The sequence below is a fragment of the Lissotriton helveticus genome, chromosome 7, assembly GCF_964261635.1.
Source record: "Lissotriton helveticus chromosome 7, aLisHel1.1, whole genome shotgun sequence".
Classification (NCBI taxonomy): Eukaryota; Metazoa; Chordata; class Amphibia; order Caudata; family Salamandridae; genus Lissotriton; species Lissotriton helveticus.
Genome location: NC_136068.1, coordinates 387,944,975 through 387,958,074, shown reverse-complemented (window position 1 = coordinate 387,958,074; position 13,100 = coordinate 387,944,975). Strand labels below are relative to the sequence as shown.

Below are 13,100 nucleotides of genomic sequence, written 5' to 3'. Positions count from 1 at the left end.
TGCCTGACAATATGGCGGCGCCACTTGAAGAAATGGCGGGCTCTTCGCAATGACGCTGGCGGGCTACTGTTGAGCTTTCCGCACTACCGGACCATCGATGCTCGGTGGGGAACTGAAGGGCGCCCTAACATGTGGCTTGTGAGTCTGGGGATGGCACCACACTGACGTCCTGTTCCCGCCCGCACTCACATCTTGGGAAGTGGATTCCCACTGCACTGAGCGTTGGCAGGAAGTTTGTGGGGCTGGGGGCGATGCAGGGCACCCCACGAATGCGACCGAAGCTATCCGGACAACGTTGGGCTGCTCCTGGGCTACCACTGACCGCATAACATACGCAATCGTCACATTCTGGCGCAAAATCAGCTGGTGGTGACCAGAACGGACGCGAGCCTGACCCCATTTGCTGCTGCGAGCTCTCACTGTCGGGGAACCACGGCGACAACGGTCAGAGTCACGAGGGCGTCTGGACCCGCGCGGAAGAAAGTACAGTCACCGGCCACTATCATGGGGAAGCCGGATAAACAGCAGCAGAAACTGACCTTCGACAACAGGAGAGCGTCGAAACCTGCAGACGATTTGGCGGAGCCCGGAGGGTCTTCAGAATCGCCGCAAACCACTAACATGGAGAAGATACTTTTGGCCATTCAATCCAATCTTCAGGATATTAATGGCAAATTGGACAATTTGACGTGCAGGATGGATGGCATGGCGGCTCGACAAGAAAAACATGGTGAACGACTGGATGAGGCCGAAACAAGGATATCGGCTGTAGAGGATGAGGCACGAACGTCCACCACGAAGTGCACTGGAATGGAACGGATTCTGCAGGTGATAAGAGCGAAGGAGGAAGATTTGGAAGCGCGCTCAAGGCGCAACAACGTGCGAATCGCAGGCCTACCGGAATCGACCAACACAGGTCGTATGGAACACTACGTAGAGGGGTTGTGCAAGGATATCTTTGGGACGGAGGCCCTGTCGCAGATCTTCATTGTGGAAAGAGCCCACAGGTCGCTGGGCCCCAAACCACCGCCCGGTGCTACACCCAGGCCAATTGTGGCGCGCATCCTCAATTATCGAGATAGGGACACGATCCTCCGGCTTGCAAGGGAGAAGGGCAGAATCACCCACCAAGGCAACACTCTGGAGTTCTACCCCGACCACACGGTTGCTGTTCAGCAAGCACGTAAAGAATTCGCGACAGTGAAGGCTAAGCTGAGAGAGTTGAATATTGTATACTCTATGTTATACCCTGCCCGCCTTCGAGTAGTGTGGAAGGAACAGGCGGTTGTACTGGCGACACCCAAAGCGGCCCTTGACTTTGTTAAGACAGCACAGCGAGAGGCGAGGTCTGCATCCCAAAACGATCAGAATAGAGACTCGGATTGATGCGGCGTGAGGAATGCATCAAACTACGGCGACGAGTGCATCTAATCGGATGGCCGCTGTGTACTACTACTGAACTGCGAGAAGCGGCCGACTACGAATCCACCAGAGGTGAGATGTGTGCGTTGCCATTTGCCGCTGGGAATCGGTCAGGCGGGGGGGGGGGGCGGGGTTGTCGAGGACTGGACTACACCCCTGCACTGAACAATAACTGCTACCCGTGGCTAGACATTGTTGCCGCGCTTTCACCTCTGGATAGATGGAACAGCGAAGGTGGTGGTAAACCTTAGAACGTTGAGACACATTTCACATTGCAGGGCATGGACAAATGACAATGCATAGCGTCTGTAAGTTGCTGATTATCGTACTCTATGTAGCCAGACAGTGGAGATGTGGGGGGGGTGTATTACTGTAGCGTTCCTAGGTCACATCCCATCCATGGGTGTCTGTTCATCGTTAAGAACGGCTATATCTCCTAAATGAATGCTCCACTGCCTGCGTCTGAGTGTGGGATGCGGAAGGGTCGGAGGGCCAATGGTTTAATGGACACACACATTGCGACTATCCCGATTCTTACTAGTATCGCCCGCACCTGTACACCGGGTGTAAAGTTGTGCCTCTGGCGGTCCTCCATGAGGGTAATACCCGACATGAGTTTTGCTATGAGCACCAAGTTGTTGTTTACATGGTTGAAGGGAATGTGCTCTGAAGGGATATGGCTTCGGCAGGTTGGGGATGCTGGAGTGGGCGGGATGAGGGGTGGGGGGGTTTTTGACTGTTTGGAAAGACCGATAGTATCACAAATGTACACATTATTTGGATATACACTGAGAGATGTGGTGAATGTAACTTACGATGACTTTGATGAATGGGGTCGGGCTCCGGGTGTGTTCTTGGGGAGTACAGGTATGAGTGGTATTGTATCATTTGCGGAACACAGGTTCTAGTAACACAGGCAGAAACGGTTTGAACGTTCTAACTTGGAATGTGCGGGGTCTCTCACGCCCTCAGAAAATCAGACAGGTATTTGCCAGCCTCACTAGATGGAATATAGATATAGCTTTCCTGCAAGAGTCACATCTAGCGCCGAACACTCACGCTACATTGGGGTCGAGATGGGCGGGTTCATCCTACAGAGCCTCATACTCATCTTATTCAAGGGGGGTGATAATATTGCTCAAGAAAGGGATCGCCTTTGAGGAGAAGCACGTACTACAGGACCCCACTGGCAGGTATGTGCTGGTGACGGGCACACTGAGGGGCCAACACATAACACTCCTTAATGTATACGGCCCGAATATTGATGCACCGGAGTTCTACCGTGAAGTTTGGGACCACTTACAGACACATGCGAGCACGCACATATTATGCGGGGGAGACTGGAATGTGACACTACAGGACGGTCTAGACCGCTCTTTACAATCTGTAGAACAGCACAAACAGTCGAGACAGATGGTGGGTCACATGTTAGAGGACTTGGCGCTAGCGGATATCTGGAGACTGCACCACACGAACGACCCAGGCGCTACACACATCACAGCATCACACAATAGTTGGTCCAGACTAGACTATTGGTTGGGGTCTAAGGACGTTGCTCTGTGGGCAAGACAGGTGCAGGTACTACCGCGCACATTATCAGACCACAACCCGGTACTATTGCAGCTAGATATCCCTCATTACACACCCCCCCCCTTTCAATGGCGTTTCAACTCCCAGGCCCTCACAGACCCTATATATGCTACCGCAGTGACTACGGCAATCAAAGACTATTTTGCTGACAATGCACCAACTACTGATGACCCATGTCTCCTATGGGAAGCCTTTAAGGCCACTTTGAGAGGCGTCTGCATCAGCACTACCATAGGTATACTTAAAGACATCAGGGGCCAAATTCGCCGCTGCGAAAGCCAAATGAGGGATTTAGAACTGCAGTACGAACAAACACAGGACGTATTGATATTACCCAAATTGCGCGAACTAAACACCGAACATGCTGACTTCCTGGCGTCAGAACTCAAATACCTAGATCGCAAACACACGGCCAGGGCTTTTGGCGAAGGGGGTAGACCAGGAAGAGTGCTCGCGCGTAAAATTTGTGCGGGGCGGGGACAATCGGCTATACTCCGTATCAAATCCGGGGATGACATGCTCCGTACTCAACCCACAGATATAGTGCAATGTTTTGTGGACTCCTACAGTGCACTGTACCAATCTCAACCCACAGCTACAACAGATGAAACGTACGCCTATTTACATGATGTGGCAATTGGCTGGCTGTCGGATGCCCACAGGGAATATCTAGCTCGGCCAATCACAGTAGAGGAAGTCACTGAGGTGATCGCCTCGCTCCCCAACGGTAAGGCGCCAGGTCCCGACGGGTACACATCCGAATTCTATAAAAAATTTGTAGATATACTTGCCCCACACTTGGTGGCTATGTATGGTACTTCCTTTGATAATGGATTGCTCCCTCCCACGCTGCGAGAGGCGATGATAATAGCACTCCTCAAACCTTCCAAAGATCCTGAAAACTGCGACTCCTACAGACCCCTATCCCTCATAAACGTGGACTCGAAAGTTCTCGCGAAACTCCTAGCCGTTAGGTTAACCCCTCTGATGACTCGACTGGTGCTGCCAGACCAAGCGGGATTTGTTCCCACTAGATCCACCTCACACAATACCAGATCCCTGTTTGCATTAGCACACTACCTGAAGCCCTCGGTTAGGGCGGTGGCTGTACTACTCGACGCTGCAAAAGCGTTCGATTCCATTGAATGGCGCTATATGCTGCTTGTCCTCAACAGGATGGGTTTCCCTAAACGATTTGTCCAGTGGATCACCTTATTGTATACTGAACCGAGTGCGAGGGTCCGCATCAATGGCTATGTTTCGGCCCCTTTCGATATTGGACGAGGTACGAGGCAGGGCTGCCCCCTGTCACCTCTACTCTTCGCTTTGGCGTTAGAACCACTAGCGTGCATAGTGCGTCAAAATTACAAGGAATCGGCGTTGCAATTTGTGTCCAGGCCACTACATATATCGCTATACGCAGACGATATGCTGCTGTATGTACGGGACCCGGGGGTACATCTGAACCCGCTGCTTCGGGAGTATATCCGATTTGGGGGACACTCGGGATTAGCTATTAATTGGTCCAAGTCCTCACTCATCCCTCTCACTGACGCCACCGATTCTTTTGAAGTGGACTATCCACTAGAATGGCAACAAGACCCGATCCGCTACCTGGGGGTCATGTTCCACAGGGATCCTGACGAAGTAATGCGCGCGAATTATGGTGTGGCCCTCTCCAAACTTGAAGACAAGGTCCATCGATGGATCCACTTACCATTATCTATAGCTGATCGCATAGCGATCGTAAAAATGAACATTCTGCCTAAGTTATTGTACCTTTTTAATAACATACCTATTACACCTCCACAAGAGATCTTCCGTCGCATAAAGTCCTTGGTTCTAACACTGATATGGGCAGGTAAACAAGCTCGTATTGATCTACAGACACTAACACTCCCGATTGCACAGGGCGGATTCGGGGTGCCTGATTTTCTACTATATTACCTCTGTGCTCAGGCACAGTACGCAGCTTATTGGTTCCATGAGGTCCCCTACATCACTCACGTGGCCATTGAGGAGGGAGATGCTCATCCTGTCCCCCTATCTGAGATATTGTCGCACAAACGACCGCCGCTTCACATGAGAGATATAAACACTGTAGACACAACAATCAAAGCTTGGCACAAACTGGGGCAATTGGCTCACAAAACCCCATTATATGCTCCGGACATGCCACTACGGAACCATCAGGCTTTGTCGGTCACTAACGAAAAAGTGGGGATATCTCTACTGCACAAAGTTGGGATCAACAAAATGGGTGATGTGTTTCAAGAAGGCAAATTTTTGGACATTAACGACTTGGCTTATATCCGAAACCAGACTCCCATGTTTAGATTCACATACTACAGACTGACGAGGGCATTACGTGAACACTACCCTTCATTTCCAGCAGAGCCTGACACCCTAACACCTTTGCAAATGCTGATCACCACAACAGACCTCTCTCACCTGGTGTCCCGACTGTACACTGCAGCACAAACCGAAATAGCGGGACACACACTCAAGGCTAAGGGAAGATGGGATGAGCTTTTGGATAATTCATTGTCAGACACAGAATGGTGCAGCGCATGCGCACTAACGCAGATACTGACACCAAATGGAAATCTGCGGATTATTCATTTCAAGTTCTTGCACCAAGCTTACTACACTCCTGTGAAAATGCGTAAATTTGGGCTGCAAGAGGAAGACAGATGTAAGCGTTGTAATGGGGAAGGTGCGGATTTTGTACACCTGGCATGGCAGTGTGCGAAAGTGGCTGATTACTGGACGGAGGTTACTGCCGCACTCACGATCATGTTAGAGGATGAGGTGAAGTGTACTCCGCAGATTTGTCTACTAGGTATTATACCACAATTCAGGGCGCTGAAAAAGAAATTTTGTGCTGTCGCCTTGTTGTTAGCCAAAAGACAGGTGGCGCAATGTTGGCACAGCCGCAGGGTACCAACCACGAACGTATGGCTGCATGATATGTCCATATGTCGAGATAAACTCCAAACATATGAGGAGGACTTACCAGCCAACTCGAAACCCAAGGACATGTGGGGATTCTTGACAGACTATCTGAACTCCTTGCAGGACACCGAGGAAGACTAGCGGATACACTGGTTGGGCTGGAATGGGTGCTGTCTGGAATGAGAGTGGGAGACGACCGTGGGCTACACTAGGGATACCGAGACACGATCTCACTCACTGTATAGGGTGTGCATGTGGGTACAGTTAGGTCTTAAGTTGGGGAATGTTGTCCTTTACTGTTTATAACATGTAAAATGTAAGACTCAGACTGACAGCGTGCTATGAGACCTACGTAGAACATGCGTGGAAGAAACACTGAACATACACATACAGTTTTTTTTTTCAGGACTACCATATATATTTTGTACAAACAATGTGGAATGGCGGGCCGGCCTCCGGGTTGTAGGCTCATGCTGTGTCAATTGCTCTTTGTGAATAAAGGTCTTACAAAAAAAAAAAAAAAAAAAAAAAAAAAAATTATGGTATCACCATTTGAAGTTATGATTCAGATCTTACCATTAATGGCCACAAAAATGGAAGCATGTTACATAAAATAGTATGTTGGAGAATGCGGGTGCATGAGTGTGGGTGTTATCAATTAAATTACCAAAATAAAGATTTTATTGTGTGCTTAAAAATTTCTCCCTTGGGGCAGCAGAAAAAAATGAGAATTATTGATGTATTTTACATATCTTTGAAAAATAACATTCTATATATTTTTTCTCAGATCACCCTGAGAGAAGTAGAGGGTAGGGGTCTGTGAGCCTGGATACGGTATAGAATTTACTTTGAGGATCCGATTTGCTTCCACTAGTGTGGAGTATATATTTTAGTTCCTTCATACTGCAGGGTTTCAAATTCAGTATCTTGTTGCGGCCATTGAGCTTGATTGGGAAGTGGAAGGGGTGGTTCTGGAGGGTATGAGGGGCACAGTGTTGACAGTTCAGTCGGTAGAGGATTCCAGGGTTTCGAGAAAGGTGATGTACAGAGTTTGTGCCTAGAGTGAAACATCAGAGAACAAAAATGTTAAGGGTGGATTGCTTGAATGAATCTCGGCAACGAGTAATTGCTCTGGGCTGTAATGTTGTTCATCGTTGGTTGCCCACTGTGCCACCCCAGACAGGAATCTTCTTTAGTGTTGCTCCATTAGGAACAGTTCAGCCCAAACTGCCAGGTCAAGTTCCATCTTAGGGGACACACAGCAAAAGAAGACTGGTTTCAGCCAATTTCCCGACTGCAGATTCCCCTACCCCAACAGCACCTTGACACCCAAATGGATGAATAGTCACACTCAACAAGAACCTGATTGATTTAGGCTTTGTCAGGAGGGTGCAGGTTGAATCCTCTAGCACAGTGAGAACAGGACCCACGTCTGGGCAAACCAGTCACACTGAGGAAAATAAAAAAGTAATCAGTGGATTGCTTGAATTGATCTTATCCACTGGTAATTACTTTCAGACAAAATCCAATTTATAAATTTTTTCCCAACTTGCCACTTGTGACTGCAAATTCTGGTGTGGGATTGCTTTAGTCATCAATTAACGGGGACCTGGACTATTCCTGATGTGATACGTTGTCTGAATTTTTCTCTGGGACGCATGCCAGAAATAGGCTATTTAGGCACTCTGGCACTAAAGACTTTGTCAATGTGCCAACCCAAGACAGAAAGAAAACTGGACTGCAGCCACCCTGCAATCTATTGAACAATTTCTGAGTTGAAATGTGTTTCAGGTAACTATCAGTCCTACCAACCATCAATGCAACCAAATCCCATCTCCAGGCCCTGCAATGAAACCCCTTCATTGGGGCCATACTCAACTCTTAGGGAAAGCATACCCCAATCCAGCAACGGTACAGGCATTCAAAATGTTCTCTTTTTTCAGCCAGATCTTCAAGGTATAGGTCAGAAAGGTCAAGCACCTCTTGGGTATGATGGCCTCCAGCATTGCCATAGTCCAACATGGCAAGTTATTCATGTGCCCATTACAGAAGTGCCTAGCAGCACAATGGTCACAGGCAGAGGGTGAATGGAAGGATCTATTGTTTATCTGGGGCCGCACTCCTCAGTCTCTGCAGTGGGGTAATGCCAACAACCTGTTACAGGGACAGCCCTTTCTAGGCCTGATTCCACAGGTGACCATCACCACTAACGCATCAAGTTCTCTTGCAAGATCTGACGGTACACAAAGTGTGGACAACCGATCAACAGGATCTCCTTATCAGGTCGCTTTAGTGAACAATCATAAAAGGTCAAACTATACGCTGCGCGGGAGCGCCGGGCAAAGGGCCGGCCCTCTACGGCCCTCCAAGGCCAGAAGAGGCTGGGCTGGGCCACCCCCCTAACGACTGCTGTACACCACTGTCGAAGGTACTTATTATACCAAGATACTATTGGAAACCTTGGCTTTACCCATTTAGTCTGTGTGTGCGTTTTCCCACTATTGATTAACCCTTTGGTTTGCCCCTTTCCTGTGCATTATGAGAAAAACTGCCAAACTAAGCAGGATGCCTACTTTAAGGTCAAGCACTAAGCAGAAGATGGTCGCCCCCCAACCGGTTCCAACACTTACTGCGATTGACAAAATGTTGCAACAGTCTATAGGGGTGGTGGCAACTGCTATTGCTAATACAGAAAGAAGGATGTCGCTACCACCTACAATATTTCTACATGATTCGCAAGGTGCAGTTATAGATCCCCTGGTTACCACTACTGACCCTACTGTTGACTTAGATCTCAGTTATTGTGTGACTTCCTCCTTTGCTGATCTTCCATGCGCTCAAGCTCCAACTGAGCCTCTAAGGGCAAATGAATCCCCTCAGAGTAACCTGACTAACCCTCGAGGTGGAGGAAAGCTAACTCCAAGTAAACAAGAGACAAAAAAGAATAGTGTTTCCCCGGTACATAATAAAAATTAAAATTAAAAGGGCCAGAGTACCACGCAAAATCATAATCTTGTCGCCCCGATTCCTAATTCTACACCAGGAATACCTTGCTGGGTAGCAAACATGGTAGCTGACCTTAAGGCTGATCTCGAAGATACTATTAGTGCCCACATTAAACCTCTAATGTCAAAAATTGACAGGCTGACGTCCCTAATAAACAACAAAGGGATGGGCCCCATTAGGCAATCGGTAAAGGATAATACACCACCTAAGGGGGGGGGGGCAAAAGGGGGCTCTATTATTATCAATAATAAAAATACCCCGAATGCCAAGGTTACTATAGCCAAACAACCCTTAGCTTCAACAATGGACACAACTCAAAGTAAGGCTCTGTCTGGGAAGAAAGCTCCCGCCTCTCTGAAGCCTAGTGCACCTTCTATTAACACACATGTTTCACCAAAGAAAGGGCATGGATCGGGTGGGGCTCCTTTTTCAGCAGGTAAAACTGACCAACAGCGTGCAGAGGGAATAAACAAAGATATTGTCCAGCCTAAAACACAAGTAGAAAAGACGAGATTGGCACACTTTAGGACAATTAATATCCCCCCAGAAGCCCTACCCTTTGTGGTCGTACTAGCTGGGGTACCATCACTGAAGGAGGGAAAAAGGGAAACGCAAATTGAACTAAAGAACAAATGTGCACAATGGTTGCATGTAAATAGACCCTTACCCCCCAATATTTCTGGAGAAATACTAGCGGTTAGACGAGGTGAATGGATAGGAAGAAACATTAAAACCATAGCAGGGGATATTATAACTATCAACTTTAGAGACATGGCTGTGGTAGACTACATATGTAGCACTCCAACATGTGCCTCGAACACACAGATCTATCCCCTACCTCTTTCATACTTCTATCCATTAATCCATCCAAGGCAAATCCCAAGAAATAGATTTCCTACGAACAGGGCATTCCAACAAGTCCCTCGGCTAAGTTTTCTGCAAAGACAACCCTCCTGGCAGGATACCCCCAATTTTGACCCATTCCTATCACAATATTCACACTGGAACAGGTTTTGCGTATTAGATCAGGTGGATTGACTTGATACTGAGGAAACAAATACTCTACCACTAGACATGTGTCTAAATGAGGAAGGGAATATCCCAGTGGAAACTATGAATTCTAGTTCCAGTCCTTTTCCACAAATGCTGGTCACGTTGTGTTAACACCCTTATCTGTGACTATGCCTTTAAATAAAGGTTCGGATCCTGGAAAGAGTAATGTTTATGACCAAAAGGGTCCCTTAACTATTCTTAGTTGGAATTTAGCGGGTATACACCGCACACTAGCATCACCTGAATGGAACTCTCTAGTGGAGGCACATAAGATCTGCCTGTTCCAGGAGACCTGGAGCTTAGAACCACTTCATAGAGTAGGCTACGTAACATATTTTGTGCCTGCAGAGAGACATATAAATGGGAAGGGTCGCCCTTCAGGTGGCTTGCTTACCTGGATTAATATCTCTCTCAATTGCCACATAAAAATCAAGCAGATTAATAACCCGGACATCTTAGGACTCTCTTTAAATGGTCCTCGCAGGGGGTTCACATTGGATCTGTATAATATCTATGTTAGAGGCACCAAATATGTGTCTATGTCCCCCATCGTAACCGCACTCGAAGTGGAATTAAGAGAAAAAACTGAGGGTGCAAAAATTATAGTTGCGGGTGACTTCAACTGTACTTAAGAGCCACTCTCCTCTGATGATATTTTGGACTTGTGGGAGGATGATATTAGAAGGGGCATCCCGCTCCTTAATATTCCCCCGATCAAGAAATGGTCGCATAGTGCGATCCAATTAAATGCCCTGACAGTAGAGTTTGGCCTAAGAGCTGTGAACGGCCGAACACCATCTGACCCCTTGGGTGCTGCCACATATAACAGAGTCAACCACACTTCCAGGATCGATTACATATTGTTAGATGTAATGCTATGGGATCGAGTCAAGGACATGGTAGTCCTCTCTACTGTGGAAAGCGATCATAATCCGCTTTCTCTTTCTGTATCAAATCCCTGGTCTAACAAATCAACTGAGAAACCTCCTAACGATGCCCACAAAACCTCTGTATCTGCCTGTGGGAAACGTTTAAAATGGAACCAAATTGCCACTGACGAGACTAAGCTTAAAAATAAAAGAGAACTACTTGTGTCCTCACAATCGGAACTAGACACTACTAAAGCACTCTTGGCAATAGATGGGGTGACAGCAATCTTTGAAGACACTCTTTGGTCTATAGGCGAAATATTCTTGAAAAAGGGGTGTGTGAAAGGAAATATGGCATCCCGGAAGCCTATGGGTAAGCATGATTGGTATAATCCTGCATGCCGACATGCAAAATCCCTCCTAATTGAAAGTGTTAAAGGTAAAATACAATCCCAGATACAAGAAGCTAGGAAAAGGTACAGACGTACACTGGAAATAGCTAAAAAGGAGTGGGATGAGGGCTCTGGCGCACCTTGAAAGAGGCTAGTGCAAGGAAAGATTCAAGGTGCTTTTGGGATATCATTAGAATAAGAAACAGACCAGATAGTGACCTCATAACATGCAATATTACCAGCCAAGAGTGGGTTAACCATTTATCTAGGCTATACACTCGCCAATCTAATCATAATACCTTAGACACATCTAAGAAAGATCAGGTACGAGAAGTGGTTCCAATTAGGACTCAAAAGGATTGGGAAGTAGACCCAATAGATCTAGATTTCTCTATAAAAGAGGTTGAATATGCCATCAGTACCATCAAACCCCAAAAGGCACCTGGGCCTGATGGCATTCCTGGGGATTTGCTGCGCTCTGATATTACGACATGGGGGAAATTTATCCACAATTTACTGATTGCCATCTGTAGGGGCGCCCCAGTCCCTACATCCTGGAAAGGGGCGGAGGTCGTCCCAATTTTTAAAAAAGGCGCCAGGGATGACCCATCCAACTACAGGCCTATTAGTCTGCTAGATATAAGTCAAAAGGTAGTTGGCAAGGTACTATTGACCAGAATATTGGAATGGATTAATGAAAATAATGTTCTTTCTGACTTCCAGGCAGGGTTTAGAACAGGCACTGGCACAATAGAACAAGCCTTCAGATTGATGCTAGTGTACTGGAAGGTGGTGGTCATAGGCAAAGGCAGTCTTTATCTCGCATTCATCGATTTAAAGACTGCCTTTGACCTTGTACCCAGGGAGACCCTCTGGAGAGTCCTTAGTGATATGGGGATACCAAACTACATTCTATCACTACTTGTAAGGCTCCATGATAATAGTTTTGCCCAGATTAGATGGGGCTCAGGGGGAGAAAAAACTACCAGTATTCCAGTAGAGAGAGGAGTTCGCCAGGGATGAGTTCTGGCTCCCACTCTTTTTTCTTTGTATATCAATGGAGTGGTTGAGCACCTGCTTAAAGGCCCTTCAGATGAACCATCCCTGGCCGGGACGCGTATCCCTACTCTTCTCTTTGCTGATGATACGCTCCTCCTGTCTAAATCCCCAATGGGTCTCCCAAAACTCCTTAACAACTTCCAGACCTTTTGTGTGGAGCGGGGCCTTGTAATCAATACCGACAAAACAAAATATCTTGTAATAAATCCGCCCAAAAAACCTGTACGCCCTCCTAAGTTGAACGGCGTACCTTTGGGGAGGGTAGGCGTACTTGATTACTTGGGAATCCGCTTGTCACACAACATGCAGTGGGCCCCTCACTTTGACAAAATGTTGTTAGCCCACAGGAGGGTAACTGGGGCCCTTCTGAAGGAACAACGCTCTTGCGCTATAAGACCTATAGCTCCAGTTATTGACATATATGTAGCAAAGGGAGTTAGCTCTGCTTTGTATGGGGCAGAATTATGGGGTTCATGTAAAATCAACGAACTGGCAAGCTCTGAAAGGAAGTTTTGTAGGGCAATCATGTCACTCCCACAAGGTACTCCCACAACTCCATTAATGCTTGACCTTGGCTGTCGACCTATTGAAGATCTGGCAAGGTTCAGACCTTTACTTCTATGGGCCCGGTTGTGGCGAGTTCCGGAGCTCGCGTCCTATGCGAAAGGGCTCTCTGAAATAATGTCTCTGCCTGGATGGCATAAAATTAAATGGTTAAAGGACATGAAATCCCTTTTGTGCAACCTGGGTATAA

General features: G+C 47.3%; 1 protein-coding gene across 2 annotated transcripts in view; it reads left to right on the top strand.

Annotated features, from left to right (window-relative positions):
- NFS1 (NFS1 cysteine desulfurase) overlaps positions 1-13,100 on the top strand; it is a 658,188-nt gene that overhangs the window by 425,531 nt on the left and 219,557 nt on the right. The window lies entirely within an intron of this gene.